The following is a 15,811-nucleotide window of genomic DNA, read 5'->3' as shown; positions in this document are numbered from 1 at the left end:
ACAATAGGTTTCCTGTCACAGGGAGGTGCTAGCACCACCCCAGACAGGAGATAGTAGATTGGGGCAGGGAGGGCTGAATGAAACTAGACACTACCTGGGGCACACCAGGTGTCCCATGCATAGGCCAGTTCCAACCGGTGCTGGGGCACTCCAGCCCCAGCTCTGGCGCGAAACTGGACAAAGGGAAAGGGGTGTAACCACCCCCTTCCTGGGTCCCACCCATAGGAGGGACCTAGCAGGTAATCCAGCCCCTAGATTTGGTATATAGGTAGGAGCTGAGTCCCAAGACTTTAGATAATCCTGAATGAAACTCTGATACGAAACTCTGGAACCTTCGACATCCTACTCGACGTAGAAGACTGAAGAATCTCCCTTGTGGTCAAGGAGTGACCACCCTGTGCAAGCAGGCACAATCAAGCGCTCAACGGTTTGCTTTATCGTTGCTCCCGCCTGAGCTCGAACGACAGAGCCTGACAAGAACCGGACTTCCAGACATCCAACAGCCCGATCCACAGCCACAGTAAAGCTGAGACCTGTGGAGGCGACGAGAGACGTGGGACCGGCCAACTTGGAAAGCCAGCGAAGTGCTTTCTGTGCAGCTCCTGAGGCACCCTCGAAGCTGTGCATTGGGGATTTGAGAAGCCCCTGCCCCGAGCATCCTTTGCACCGAAGATCACATCTCCACACTCACCGAGTGCTGCGTGGGGCCCTTTTGCATTTTCCCGCTCGATGCATCTGTCCGGTCACTTGCCCGTTGGCTAGTGGCCTCTGTGACGACGAACCTTTGATTTTCCAATGGTGGTCTGGTTGCTCCAGACTGGCCCTTGCTCCCCTGAAAAGGAGCAGCCCATCAGACCTTGCTGGTCTGATTCAGAAGCCATCTTCGATTCCTGCGTGGGTTGCATTTGCCCAGGCCTGTTGACTCCGAATCGAGAACCGACACCGCCGACTGCGAGAGCCTTCGTGGGACAGTCCGTGTCCAGCACCTGGTCGTCGTCGACACCTCCAGGTCCACGTGGCAGCGGAGACAAACTTCACAACAGCACCTGATCGCATCCCGACATCGCCTGGTTCCTTCCTGGTTCCATCCTGGTCACTGGCTAGTGACCCAGACTCTGTCCCCTCTGCTTTCAGGTACTCTTCATCCCCGATCCACCCTTGGATCCAACCGGACTCTTCTCTCCTGGTCGCCTGCAGCATCTTTTCTCCAAGGCTCCATAGAACTCCACGACGAAACCCGACGCACTTTGACACCTATGCACCCGCTTCCTGTGGGTGAGGTAACGCAAGTACTGCGGTGCTCCTGTAGAGGTTTACACCCCTAGTGTCCTAGTTTCAAGTGGTTAAGTTCTAGTCCAGTCGGAAGACTCCTAACTCTTTAACTTTCTATCTTTACGCACCCATTGACTTCTATGTGTGCACACGTGTGCATTTAGACACTGCACCCGCATCCTGTGGGCCTCCTGCTCCCTAACTGCTGTTAGTCCAGTGTAGCCCCAGCGATCCCCAAGGCCCTAGGCCTTACCATTGTTTGTGACGTGGTTCTTAAACCACTATTTTAGTATATGGTTTTACGGGCCACCAGGGCCTATCCATATTTGTGCAACTTTTGTATGTTATATTAAGTTACTTGTTATGCGCTTGTGCTCCTGTGCTCATAAAGAGTTCAGGGGGTTGTTTTTAGAAATAAATACATATATATTTTGAATATATAACCTGTGTGGTGTCCTTTCATTTGGTATTAAAAGGCTTGCATATGGTAAAACAGCTGGCTTCACATGCCCTCTTGAGTTTAGCCTAAGACTGCTTTGTCCATGCTACCACTAGGATAGCTGGTCCATAAGGTTGACTTTACAACCATCATCATGAGGGTTGTTTGGACTGGTGCAAGGTGCTCACTAGAATAGTGAACATCATATACCAGGCCAACTTCTCACATTGGTGTGCAGCGGTTGGGATTTGAGCTTGCTGTTGTTTTACCAATTGTAATCTTTGATATCATTTGAAAGATCACATTAGGTACCCTAGGTACTTATAACAAGACTTAGAATACATAAGTTCTACTGAACTTAGTTGTTGTAGAGGAAAGGGCCTAGCACACTCTGACTACAACTCCTAGAGAGGTTCTAGTAGGTAAACACATAGTGTAGGTAGGTGCACACACCACACCTCACTGGAATCATGTCTACCACAGGTGAGCCAAGTATGACTCTCCCTGTGTAAGGTGACCCTCCCAGGGCACCATCTAGATATGAAATGCTCAATTGCCAAGAGATGAGGCACTTGTGCACCTCAAAGAGATTGAAACAGGGTTCTAACCCTACCATTTCCCACTTGATAGAAGTCCTAGAAAGGGCTGATGCTGAGAAGGCCTCTAGAAAGGGACCCTCAATGCAGGCAGAAGAGGCCTTACCCTCTACAGATGATGCATCTAATCCTACTATCATGAATGAAGAGGGAGATGAACAAGAGGAAGGCTCTGAAGAAGAGATTTTCCAAGATAGCCAGGTTCAAGTAGGAAGACGTAGCCAGGCTAACCTAAGCCTACATGGGGCTGACAATGGGGAACACCCATACAGACCGATTAGTAGACTTAACATGGGGTACGAGAGGAGGAGGTCTCACTCAGGTGACTCCCACCACTCTCAGGCCTCTAGGGGATCCAATAACCTTGCTCAGAGAAGGATGACCTCTCCTGAAAGGAGGGAACATCAGGCTAGGATGAGGGAAGCTAATCTAAGGATTGAGAGGCAAGAACTTGAAGTTGCCCTTGCCAAAGAGAAGCTTGCCCTAGCTAGAGAGCAGAAATTGGGTGGGTCAAAACCCACTGGTGGCAGCAATATCCCAAAGGATAAAGACAGGTCCTATGACAGTAGACACCTGAGTAAGATTGTGCCCCCCTACAAAGATGAGGATGACATCCACAAATGGATAACTGCTTTGGAGAGGGCTTGTAAAGTACAACAGGTACCCCAAAGTCAGTGGGCAGCAATCTTGTGGCTCTCCTTTTCAGAAAAAGGCAGAGATAAGCTCCTCACAGTTAGTTATGAGGATGCTAACAATTACACTGTCCTGAAGAGTGCTTTGATTGATGGGTTTGGCTTAACCACTGAACAGTACAGGTTGATGTTCAGGGATACCCAGAAGACTCAGACTCAGGACTGGACTGATTTTGTAGATTGTGCTACTAAGGCTCTGGAGGGCTGGTTATTGGGCAGCAAAGTACAGGACTTTACAGGATTGTATAATATGATTATGAGGGCGCAGATCCTTAGTAATTGTCAAAACCAGCTTCTACACCAGCACCTGGTGGACTCTGATCTGACCTCTCCACAAGAATTGGGTAAGAGGGCAGACAAATGGGTCAGACCAGGATTAGGCCTAAAAATCAGGGTGGTGACCAGAAGAAAGATTCTACCAAGCCTCAAGAGAAAGGTGGGGATAAATCAAAAGACAAGTCCTCCACAGGGCCCCAAAACTCCAATGGTGAGGGTGGGTCCCAAAACACTTCCTCTAACCAAAAGAAACCTTATTGCCATGTCTGTAAACAGCCTGGCCACTGGAAGACTGACAGCAGTTGCCCAAGGGCCAACAATAAGGAAAACATCCCCCCAAGTAATACTCCCAAACCTCCTGTTACTGTTAGCAGTAATCCCCCAGGTGGTGGGAGTGCCCCCAAGAATTTGTCTGGGTTTAGTTTGGGAACTCAGGCGGACTCTGGCCGAGCCAGGTCCCCTACAGCAGCTACTCTTGTCTGTGAGGATGGCATGGGGTTTGCCAACTTCACTGCTTGTCCCAACACTTTGGGCAAGTACAGACAGGAGCCCCTCATCAATGGTCAGAAAGTTGAGGCCTACAGAGACACAGGGGCTAGCATTACTATGGTGACTGAGAGTCTAGTCCCCTCAAGGCAACTTTTACCTGGAGCCACATACCAGGTGACCAACATTGATGGAGTACAGAAAGATCATCCCATGGCAGTAGTTAATCTCAGCTGGGGAGGTGTCACTGGCCCCAAGAGAGTGGCAGTGTCTACAAACTTGCCTGTAGATTGTCTACTGGGGAATGATCTGGAAATCTCAGCCTGGGCTGAGGTAGATACAAGAAACCCATTCTAAAATGGTAAATCTCCATGGAAAGGTAAGTGGGGCTGTGATGGCCACAGCCCCAGCTCAGGATATCCTCCCTGAAAAGGTTGGTAGGGCTGTGCTAGTCGCAGCCCAATCTCAAGCAGACTCCTTCCCTAGACAGATTGACAAGGCCGTGATGGTAACAGCCCAAACGCAAACTGAGTCCCTTCCTGGAAAGGTTGGTGGGGCTGTGATGGCCACAGCCCAAACTCAAACAGATTCATGTGTTGTGAAGCCTGAAACTATGGATCACTCCACTCAGACAGAGAGCATTGGGGAGGAAGAAAAGAAGTCTCCCTCCCACCAGACATTAGGTGAGAGTCAGCCTCCTCAAGGAACTGACCCTACCCCTTGGTAAGAAACTGCCCCAGAGGTAGCCAGGCCTGGCCTGACAGAGCCTCTGATGTCAGTGGACCCTTCCAAGGTGAGACCCAGTCTGGAGCAGGTAACCTGCCCCTCTCTACCCTGCCTCAGTCAGCCCAGGGCTGTAGAGGTCAGGAAGGCCAGTGGACCCCAAGGGCCCCCGGTCCACAAGAACACCCCCATCAGCAGATATGGGGCACCAAAGCTAGGAGCCCTAGCAAGGTGAAAACTACAAAAACTCCTGAGGGATCCCCCTTACACTTAGTTAGGGACCTCCCCCAGATGGACACTGTTGGGCACAGCCAAACCTGGGACCCAAAGGCCCCAAACCTGACCTGTCCCTCCAGTAAGCCAACAAAAGGGACCCAGCCTCCAGCTGTAGGCAGCCAGAGGTTGACCCTGAGAGCACAGTGCAACTCAGTCATGGAAAGAAAGGCACACATGGTGGATAGTGATTGGAGGAAGCTGAGCCTACATTAGTGGAGCCTCACTTCAGTACTCCATCTCAACACCAGCCCTTTACTTTGCCAAAACACACCGTAGGTAGGGATTCCCTATGGTGGAGACCCTCTGATACCCCTAGGGTGAGGGATTGCTTAGTGGACCATGAGACAGGGGGTAACCATGCTAGTGCAGGTACTTCCTTATATGGCCACTTAGGCAATATAGGCTTACCTGGTCAAGGATAGCCTTATCTCCTTTCGGTTGGTCGGGGGGGGGGGGTTGTGTAGGAAGGTGGATACCTGACTATGGTTACCCCAGATTTTTTGCCTTGTGTTTAACTGGTTTCCGACTTAGTTGGCCTGGGATCCTGCTAATCAGGGCCCCAGGCTATCTGCTCTCTCTGTAAAATGGACTCCATGTACCCTAGGTACATACCTAATTGGATATTGGGTCACCTTATGAGCCCCAGTATAGTGTACTATAGGTACACAGGGCATAGGTGCATCCAAGGCCTACCAGGGGCTGCAGCATATCTTTTGCCACACCTGGCTCGCCATCCAAACTGACACAACTGGCTGATCACTCAGCTGCGTCAAGGTCGTGTAATCACCCCTTGCTTAGATATAGTATACCTATGTCTAACCTTATAATCTGGACACATATACACCTATACGTCACTCCTATGGCAGGTCTTAACAATCCTGAAGGCAGAGTGCTTGGTTTTATGTGAGATGGTGCTCTAGCATGAGCTGAGCCTGTCTGCAGCTTTCGGAACCATGTCCTTATAGCTGTTCCAGGATATTACCATACCATATACTCTTAAGTGCATAATGTACCTCGCGGTCAGATGCTATCTTTGGTTTGGTTTTATCAAAACATGTCGTGTAATGTGTCATACGCTTTGGAATACTACCCCCTCGCCAATTCTGGTGACGGGGTAGCATTCCACCCTTCTAGAGGGAGAAGACATGTTACTTCCATTAATCCCGGTAAAAGTTAACCAGAGCCTCAGCATCACAAAATGGATGCTGCTGCCACAGACACAAGTCTGGCCTCCTGCTGCTGGACGAAACTCCGGCAGGGGAAGCCTGGACAATAGGTTTCCTGTCACAGGGAGGTGCTAGCACCACCCCAGACAGGAGATAGTAGATTGGGGCAGGGAGGTCTGAATGAAACTAGACACTACCTGGGGCACACAAGGTGTCCCATGCATAGGCCAGTTCCAACCGGTGCTGGGGCAACCCAGCCCCAGCTCTGGCATGAAACTGGACAAAGGGAAAGGGGTGTAACCACCCCCTTCCTGGGTCCCACCCATAGGAGGGACCCAGCAGGTAATCAAGCCCCTAGATTTGGTATATAGGTAGGAGCTGAGTCCCAAGACTTTAGATAATCCTGAATGAAACTCTGATACGAAACTCTGGAACCTTCGACATCCTACTCGACCTAGAAGACTGAAGAATCTCCCTTGTGGTCAAGGAGTGACCACCCTGTGCAAGCAGGCACAATCAAGCGCTCAACGGTTTGCTTTATCGTTGCTCCCGCCTGAGCTCGAACGACAGAGCCTGACAAGAACCGGACTTCCAGACATCCAACAGCCCGATCCACAGCCACAGCAAAGCTGAGACCTGTGGAGGCGACGAGAGACGTGGGACCGGCCAACTTGGAAAGCCAGCGAAGTGCTTTCTGTGCAGCTCCAGAGGCACCCTCGAAGCTGTGCATTGGGGATTGAGAAGCCCCAGCCCCGAGCATCCTTTGCACCGAAGATCACATCTCCACACTCACCGAGTGCTGCGTGGGGCCCTTTTGCATTTTCCCGCTCAATGCATCTGTTCGGTCACTTGCCCATTGGCTAGTGGCCTCTGTGACGATGAACCTTTGATTTTCCAATGGTGGTCTGGTTGCTCCAGACTGGCCCTTGCTCCCCTGAAAAGGAGCAGCCCATCAGACCTTGCTGGTCTGATTCAGAAGCCATCTTCGATTCCTGCGTGGGTTGGATTTGCCCAGGCCTGTTGACTCCGAATCGAGAACCGACACCGCCGACAGCGAGAGCCTTCGTGGGACATTCCGTGTCCAGCACCTGGTCGTCGTCGACACCTCCTGGTCCAATTGGCAGCGGAGACAAACTTCACAACAGCACCTGATCGCATCCCGGCATCGCCTGGTTCCTTCCTGGTTCCATCCTGGTCACTGGCTAGTGACCCAGACTCTGTCCCCTCTGCTTTAAGGTACTCTTCATCCTCGATCCACCCTTGGATCCAACCGGACTCTTCTCTCCTGGTCGCCTGCAGCATCTTTTCTCCATGGCGATTTTGGAAAAGGGGGGTGGTGATGGACAGAGTTTCTGAATGATGCAGAATACTCTTACCAAGTCAAGAGATCATGGTTTTAATCCATCACCGTTGTTTAGCTCAATGCACCACCCCAGCTCAGAACCTGGCTAAATGCAAATTAGTCTGTTCCTGTCCCAGTGCATGATGGGAACAGGGCAAACCAAACTACCAAGCCAATTCTTATACTGGGAAGGAAACAAGCTTCCGGGGACCGGTTTCTGGCATCACAGCCTTCTTCGGCCCGGCTTGCTTGAATCCTGATGGTGCAATGAGCAAGGGACTCACGTCTGAGCATACCCTCCCACACATAGTGTGGATAAAACCGATTTTGGAAAAGGGGGGTGGTGATGGACAGAGTTTCTGAATGATGCAGAATACTCTTACCAAGTCAAGAGATCATGGTTTTAATCCATCACCATTTTTTAGCTCAATGCACCATCCCAGCTCAGAACCTGGCTATATGCAAATTAGTCTGTTCCTGTCCCAGTGCATGATGGGAACAGGGCAAACCAAACTACCAAGCCAATTCTTATACTGGGAAGGAAACAAGCTTCCGGGGACCGGTTTCTGGCATCACAGCCTTCTTCGGCCCGGCTTGCTTGAATCCTGATGGTGCAATGAGCAAGGGACTCACGTCTGAGCATACCCTCCCACACATAGTGTGGATAAAACCGATTCTGGAAAAGGGGGGTTCTGAATGATGCAGAATACTCTTACCAAGTCAAGAGATCATGGTTTGATTGCTCAGACGTGAGTCCCTTGCTCATTCTTCAGGAGGGTGCTGAGCTCGGCGTGCTTCCAGGTCTCCGGGAAGGTGGCGGTGTTGAAGGAGGTGTTGATGACGTCCCGGAGGTGGGGTGCGATGATGGAGTCGGCCTTGTTGAAGACGTGGTGGGGGCAGGGGTCGGTTGGTGATCCGGAGTGGATGGTGTTCATCGTGCGGGTGGTGTCTTCGGTGCTAACCGGGGTCCAGGCGCAGAGGGTGGTGGTGGGGGGCGTTGGTTCGGTGGTTGGGTGCATGGTAGGTGCGCCGAAGTTGTTGTGTATATCGCAATCTTGCGGTGGAAGAACGAGGCGAGTGAGTCGCAGAGGTCTTGCGAGGGGGTGATGTCGTTGTTTCCGGCGCTGGGTTTGGAGAACTCTTTGATGACGCTGAAGAGTTCCCTAGCTGATCCTCTCCCTCACCAACGACCCCGCCACCGCCAGAACCAGCCTGCACGAAGGGATGATAGAGGTAGCCGAATGGATGAAGAACAGCCGCCTGAAACTGAACTCAGACAAGACGGAAGTCCTCATCATGGGATCATCGCCCTCCGCCTGGGATGACTCCTGGTGGCCCCCTGCCCTGGGCACCACTCTCAAACCAACGGACGCAACCTGGGTTTCATCCTGGACTCCTCCCTCTCGATGACCAGACAAGTTGTCGTGTTTTGGCAGCTCCTGAGTTAGCGTTTAGCACAGCTACACGGTCTTTTCTGTTAACTTGACCAAAACGAACGGGGGCCATTTTGAATCCCTCTGACTTCCGTTTCCTATGAACACGCTGCCTCGTGGTCAGTGTGCCCTTTCGTCCTTTCTCGATACCCATGGTCACTATTCTGCTCGGCAACAGGCTATTTTTAGTACTGGTCAAGCGCACATGCGCACTATGCATCAACTGGTCACTCTTTAGGAATGTTCACACTAACTGACCAGTGCCGTTGAACTCCTCCCACGTGCTGGCTGTGTTCCAAAAATGACCTTATATGTACCTAAAATGTGTAACTTGTAACCGCCTATCTTTTTATTGCTATTAAACTATATAAAAGAGGTCGCGCACCGATGTTCGGTGTGCTACTTCTTACATTGCCGAAGGGTGCTGTAGGAATGTACCACCACCCCATGGGGTCTTAATAAACTTGTCTTTTACCTTTTCCAGTGTCCGTGCCAACTTCTATACTAAGGCGTTCGAGAGTTTAGCAGAGTATGTAGGCCTGATTTGAACCCGACACCACAATTGGCGACCACGAAGGGACTCATCGGTGACTCGGATGCCCGAAGGAGAGGTCGTGACGAAGGTCAGGAAACTCGCCATGGACGCGTACGCTGCCACTGAGTGACCCGAGTCTTGGCACCCACGGTGTGTTTTCCCTTCCTTCCGATCTGACCTCCCAGGTGGCGCCGGTCCTCGACTGAGATTCTGATCTTGGATTGTCGTGATGTGCCGTTTTGGCTGATTTGACCACAGAACTTGGCAGTTGGACTTTGGACGGTTGAAAATATTTGGTAAGCTTTTGAGCGGTGAGGTAGTCTACTGACACTTACTGTGGCTTTTTTAAACTTTGAATTTGAATTTGAATTTGTTAGCTAACGTTTTGAATCTTTGAATTTGAATTTGAATATGTGAAGTGCACCTCACATAGGCAGGCATGTAGGGATATTTCTCTGATTTATTTGATTTGAACGGTACACCGCGTTAGGTGACATTTTTGTAGTATCACATTTTCGTGGTACTTTTTGGAACATGCCTGTTTTTAGCACACTCCGTAGGATGTGCTGTTCTGAAAATGGTACCAATTATCGATTAAGTGAAAAGCAGCCGGCTCCCCCAGAGGGGACTCCAAATCGTGAAATGTATGTCAAATTCGGTATTCCACCTATAATGTATAGTACATTATGGCATAAGTATACTAAGACTGATCGTGAATTACAGTGGCCGCTATATGGGTCGTTTGACCTTCGAAAGGTACAGTATGTAGAGCAGTGTTTGTTTCAGCGAAGGTCTAGACAAGATATGTTTGATTGTGTGCGTATGTGGGAGAAAGAGGTGCGTGAACGAGCGAAGCGTGAGGAAGACTTGGCGGAGAAAGTGCAGCGGAAGGCTGCACATGACAAAGCTTTACAGCTACAGGAGAAGGAATTACAGGAAAAGAAAGTGAGGGAGAGACGAGAACGCAATTTACAGGTTAATGGTCAATTCCCTATCAGGCGTCCTTTTTATCCAGTCCTTACTAATGAAACAGATGATTTTTCATTACTAGATCGTTGTCCGCCTCCGTACGTCGTACCTACGGCTCCGAACGAGGACTCGGACGAGGATAGTGATCGAACACAGCGTACCAGGTTACATGCGGAACGAGCTGCGGAATTACGTTCATTTGCACGAAAACTAAATATTAATACTGTTACTGTTTCTGACGTTACTGAACAAATGGAACAGTGGCCTAATAAGGAACGACTGTATTTTTTAGATCATTTTGGAGATGAAGTTGTTGAGCGGTATAGAAAATATTCTCTCGAGTTAGAACCAAAGGAGATATCCAAGGGTCGTGAGAATTTTCGTAAAGGTCTTTTTGTTCTTTCAGATGCGGACGACTTCTTCAAGCGTTTGATTGAACTGCGTAATGAGGCGACACGACTACGGGAGTTGGAAAAGTCGAAGAATTCGTCTACGTCCGGAGCGACGGGGATATCCAAAGAATGCCCTATCTTTGAAACAGATAAGATCGCTGCGATTAATGTTAGACCTATGCGAGAAGCTGCGCCTTTATATGTCCCTCATAAAGGGGATGGCACAGATGATGATAAAAGATCCAAAGACGCGAAAGGGTATTTTGTATATAATTGGGTTTATACGCCTTGGAATAGAGCAGATGTCATGGCGCTTAAGAATGCTTTACCTGATCCCCGTAAAAACCCTGCGGCTTTTTATGAAAATGTTGAAAGTGCAATTTCTTCATGTATCATGACGTTAGTTGATATTGATCTATTTTTCGGGTTGATATTGCCCCCTGATATGTGGAGAGCGATTCGTAGGTTTGATGACCTCACGACTCTCGGGGCCACTTGGAAAGATCTTGTTCAGGCTGATTTAGATAGAGAACCAGCATGTAAGCCGTGTCAATTAATATTAGACCTTCCAGGAGCCATACTAACAAAACTAAAGACTCTTGCTCCTGCTAAAAAGATTGATTGGACTATATTAGCCTCTTGTAAGCAGAAAGCGGATGAATCAGTTTCCGATTTTTTCTCTCGCTTCGAGGAAGCGTTCCATGATTACAGTGGTCAATTATTGACAGAAGATACTGGCAGGCATTTATTCGTTGATAAGTATGTGGCTAATCTCCTACCGGAGATTGCGAAACGATTGAAAGCGAGTGAAAGTTCATGGACCACAGCAACCCCTGCTTCTTTATTGACTATGGCTCAATATTATGAAAGACAGGAATTAGAGGCAAAAGAAAGTAGTGAAAAGAAAGCAAAGGATTTGAAGACGAAGGTAATGTTAGCCCAGGTTCAGGCTACGAGAGGAAATAACAGAGGAGGGCGAGGATCATACAGTAATGCTCCTCCCCCTCGTTCTGACATTTCTGTGAATCAATGTGCATACTGCAAACAGTTTGGGCATTGGATTGCAGACTGTCCGGTGTTTCGAGAGCAGCGTAATTTGAGGGGACGAGGAAGTGGAAGGTCTAGGAATTATTATGGAGGGTCAAGAGGAGGTTATGGTACGAATGATCGTGGAGGATATGGAGCAAGGGGTCGTGGTCAGTCTGATTATAATACGTTTGATAACCGCAATCAATATCAGATAAATGAGGGTGGTCCTGCTGAACCACGGGATGAGCATTATGCATAGGATTGCGTAGGATGGGGTGTGGAATCGGTTGAGGTACCAGTTGATCAAAGGGGTCCATACATAGAAGCACATGTTCTGGGTTCCACTGATCAATTTCTGGTCGATACAGGAGCTACTCGTAGCGCTTTGTCCAAATACTTGGTTCCAAGGGCTCCCCTGTCTGGCGAGGTAATTACAGCAATAGGGTTCGATGGAACACCTACTTCTAGCCCATTGTCTCAACCAGTTGCATTTCATGTTGATAAATTTGCTGCCCCATGTCCCTTTTTGTTGTCTCCAAATACACCAGATAATATTATTGGACTCGATATGTTAAAACACTTTCGAGCTACTATTCGCTGTGCCCCAGAAGGAGTGCGAGTTGTGTTGAATGAGAATTACCCAGACTTTGAGCGAGTGTGTTTTCTCCATGAATCTGAAGTATTGGCCTCCTTACCAAACACGTTGTGGGCCACTTCAGACACGGATGTGGGGCAGATGTTAATCCCTCCAGTACGTATTACTGTAAAGGAGGGAGTATCTCTACCACGTGTCCCACAATATAAGATTTCCAGAGAAGGAGAACTTGCTTTGATGCACATTGTGAACGATTTGATTTTGGCAGGAGTAGTTGAGGAAGTCCCCTACAATGTTTGCAATAGCCCAATTTTACCGATTCTTAAAAGAGATACAGATGCTAAGGTTTACCGTTTCATTATTGATTTGAGGGAAATAAACAAGATAGTAGTGCCTCAGTACCCGGTGGTGTCTGACATCACCACGTTGCTTACGTTGGTTCCATCGACGGCAACTACTTTTACAGTTATCGATTTGAAGAATGCCTTCTTTTCGATCCCTGTACATCCTGACAGTCGATATCTATTCGGCTTTACATTAAATAATAAATCGTACAGATTCTGTCGAATTCCTCAAGGCTATACTGAAAGTCCTAGCATTTATAGTCAGGCATTAAAAAGACAGCTTGATTCCTTTGACTTACAAGAGGGAGTGGTTCTCATTCAATATGTAGACGATATCTTACTTGCTGCAGACACGCCAGAACATTGTGAGAAGAGTACCTTTTCTTTGCTTTCCTTCCTGGCCAAACATAATCATAAAGTTTCGAAGAAAAAGCTACAATATTGTAGACCAAAGGTGACCTACCTCGGTCATCTTTTGTCTAAGGAGGGCCGTGCATTGACACCAGATCGAATTCAAGCAATCCTAGATACTCCAGTCCCTCGCACTCAGAAGGATGTTCGCGCCTTTATAGGTTTGACGTCTTTTTGTAGGCAATGGATATTGGGTTTTTCACATATCGTTAAACCATTGTTGGCATTGTTGTCTAAAGATACACCGATTCCCATTGAATGGACGGATGAATGTCAGAATGCTTTTGAGCAATTGAGACAAGCTCTTTGTTCTGCACCAGTGTTGGGTACACCTGATTACACGAAGATCTTTCCATTATATGTACACGAGAAGGATGGGTGCGCATTGTCAATGTTAGTGCAGACACACGGAGACAAACAGAGGCCTTGTGCATACTTCTCGGCGGTACTCGACCCTGTGGCTCGAGGATTGCCTGGATGTTTTCGAGCAGTTGCGATACGACAAAGTGAGGGAATAGTTTTGTCACACAAATTGTTGGTGCTAGTTCCCCATGCGGTAGATGCGTTACTGAATCAAACAAAAACGCAGCATCTAACCAGTGCCCGTTTGACAGGATATGAGCTAACATTGTTGGCGCCGCACATCACACTAAAGCGATGTGCGACACTAAATCCTGCTACTTTACTGCCGGATCCTGTTGCTGAGACCCAGAAGGAAGAACAACATGATTGTGTTTTTCTGACTGAGGAACAGACAAAGGGTCGTATCGATTTACAGGATACGCCATTTCCAGATGTAGATGGGGAACTGTGGGTTGATGGATCGTGTGTGAGGTTACCAGATGGTACGACTTCCGCAGCTTATGCGATCACGACACTTAAGACCGTGGTAGAAGCAGCACGAATACCCCAGAAATCGGCTCAAGCAGCTGAATTGATAGCCTTAACGAAAGCATGTGAGTTAAGTGCTGAGCTATGTGTGAACATTTACACGGATAGTCGTTACGCTTTTGGAGTAGTGCATGATTTTGGCCTACTTTGGAAGGAACGAGGATTCCTGACTTCACACGGAGTACACATCATGCATGGAGAGTTGGTACGCGATCTCCTGAATGCACTGTTATGCCCAAAGAAAGTTGCAATAGTCAAGTGTAGTGCACACAAAAAGGTGACGGACAAAATAGGGCAAGGCAATGCTTTCGCAGACCGCATTGCGAGAGAGACCGCTATGCTGCAAAATAATTTCCCCATGTATGTGGTGAAGTCACAAGCTGAGCGGTGGCATGATGCTAGAGAAGAAATACTAGATATACAGAAGTCAGCATCTGAGGCAGAACGTATGAAATGGGCCACTGAAGGAGTATTGGATGATGAGGGTTGCTGGCGTAGTAAAGATATGGAGAGATGGAAACTACCCATGGCCTATTTACAAACAATGGTGCAAATGACACACGGGCTGGCACACATTGGAGCTCTCGCAATTACTAAATTGCTTACACGAGTTTGGGAAAATGCTGACATTGCTAGCACGGCTAAGAGAGTAGTGCAGACCTGTCTGATATGTTTGCAGCACAATCCTGGACAAGGGACTCATACTCCTAAAGGAGGGTTTGTTCCACCTACTGCACCATTCGAAGTACTACAAATGGATTACATCCAGCTGGAACGCTGTAATAATCTCAAGTATGTCCTAGTAGTGGTGTGTGCCTTCAGCAAATGGATTGAGGCTTACCCTACGAAAGACAATACAGCATTGACAACAGCTAAGGTGTTACTCAAGGAGTACTTCCCGCGCTACGGTGTTTGTAAACTTATGTGGAGTGATAATGGCCCTCATTTCATTGGAAAAGTAGTGGAATACGTCCTGAAAGGATTGGGAATCAAGCAACGATTCCATGCTGTCTTTCATCCGCAATCAGCAGGGTTAGTAGAACGATACAATGCAACTCTGAAGCTGAAGCTAGCAAAGATAGTGGCATCTACATCTCTGAAATGGCCGGACGCTTTGCCTCTGGCATTACTGTCCATTCGGTCAGTGCCACATTCTCGATCTGGCCTCACACCCTACGAAGTGGTGTTTGGAAGGCCTATGAATATTTGGGGAGTTCCAAAACCTCGTTTGATACATGATATGCCTTGTATAATGATGAACGATTATCTGGCACGATTAACAAATGATTTGCTTTCTATCCATCAACAGGTTCGAGAGGCGCTCCCTGATAACTCCACTGGTGAGGCTCACGATCTCCGCCCTGGGGACCACGTGATGGTCAAAGTATTTGAACGATCCAGCAGTTTGGAACCGAGATGGCATGGCCCTGAGCAAGTGCTGCTGGCTACGCGAACTGCTGTGAGAGTCACTAACAAGAAGCGGTGGATACATTCAACGCACTGCCGACGTGTCTCTCCGGATCTGGTGAGCCCTGTGGTGCTATCCGACTACAGAAAGATTTTGGATACAGAAAAGAGCCCAGCTGTCACGCCTGATGAATTGGAGGGAGCCTTCCCGGACCACGTTGTTTCTGATAAAGTGAAGTACAATCTACGCCCCAGGAAATAAGATTCCTTTTGTGTTTTTGAAACTGGTTGGTAACCGCTCTGAGGTTTGTGAAACGGAAGCCGGGAATATCAAGGGGGGGGGATCAGTTCTGCCCAGTGTAGCGACACCCGTCTTGAATCCCGGAGAACAAATCAACGGCAGCCTCGGTTCAGAACCATCGTTTTTATTTTTCCCGCTTAGTGTTGTTTTCTTGAAGAGTATTGTTTTGTGAACTATGGCATCTCCTTCGACACGAAGAGGGAGAATTCTTGGTGTTGTTTTGTTTGTCTTGACCG

The sequence above is a fragment of the Lissotriton helveticus genome, chromosome 5_1, assembly GCF_964261635.1.
Source record: "Lissotriton helveticus chromosome 5_1, aLisHel1.1, whole genome shotgun sequence".
Classification (NCBI taxonomy): domain Eukaryota; kingdom Metazoa; phylum Chordata; class Amphibia; order Caudata; family Salamandridae; genus Lissotriton; species Lissotriton helveticus.
Note: the sequence above shows the minus strand (reverse complement) of the source record.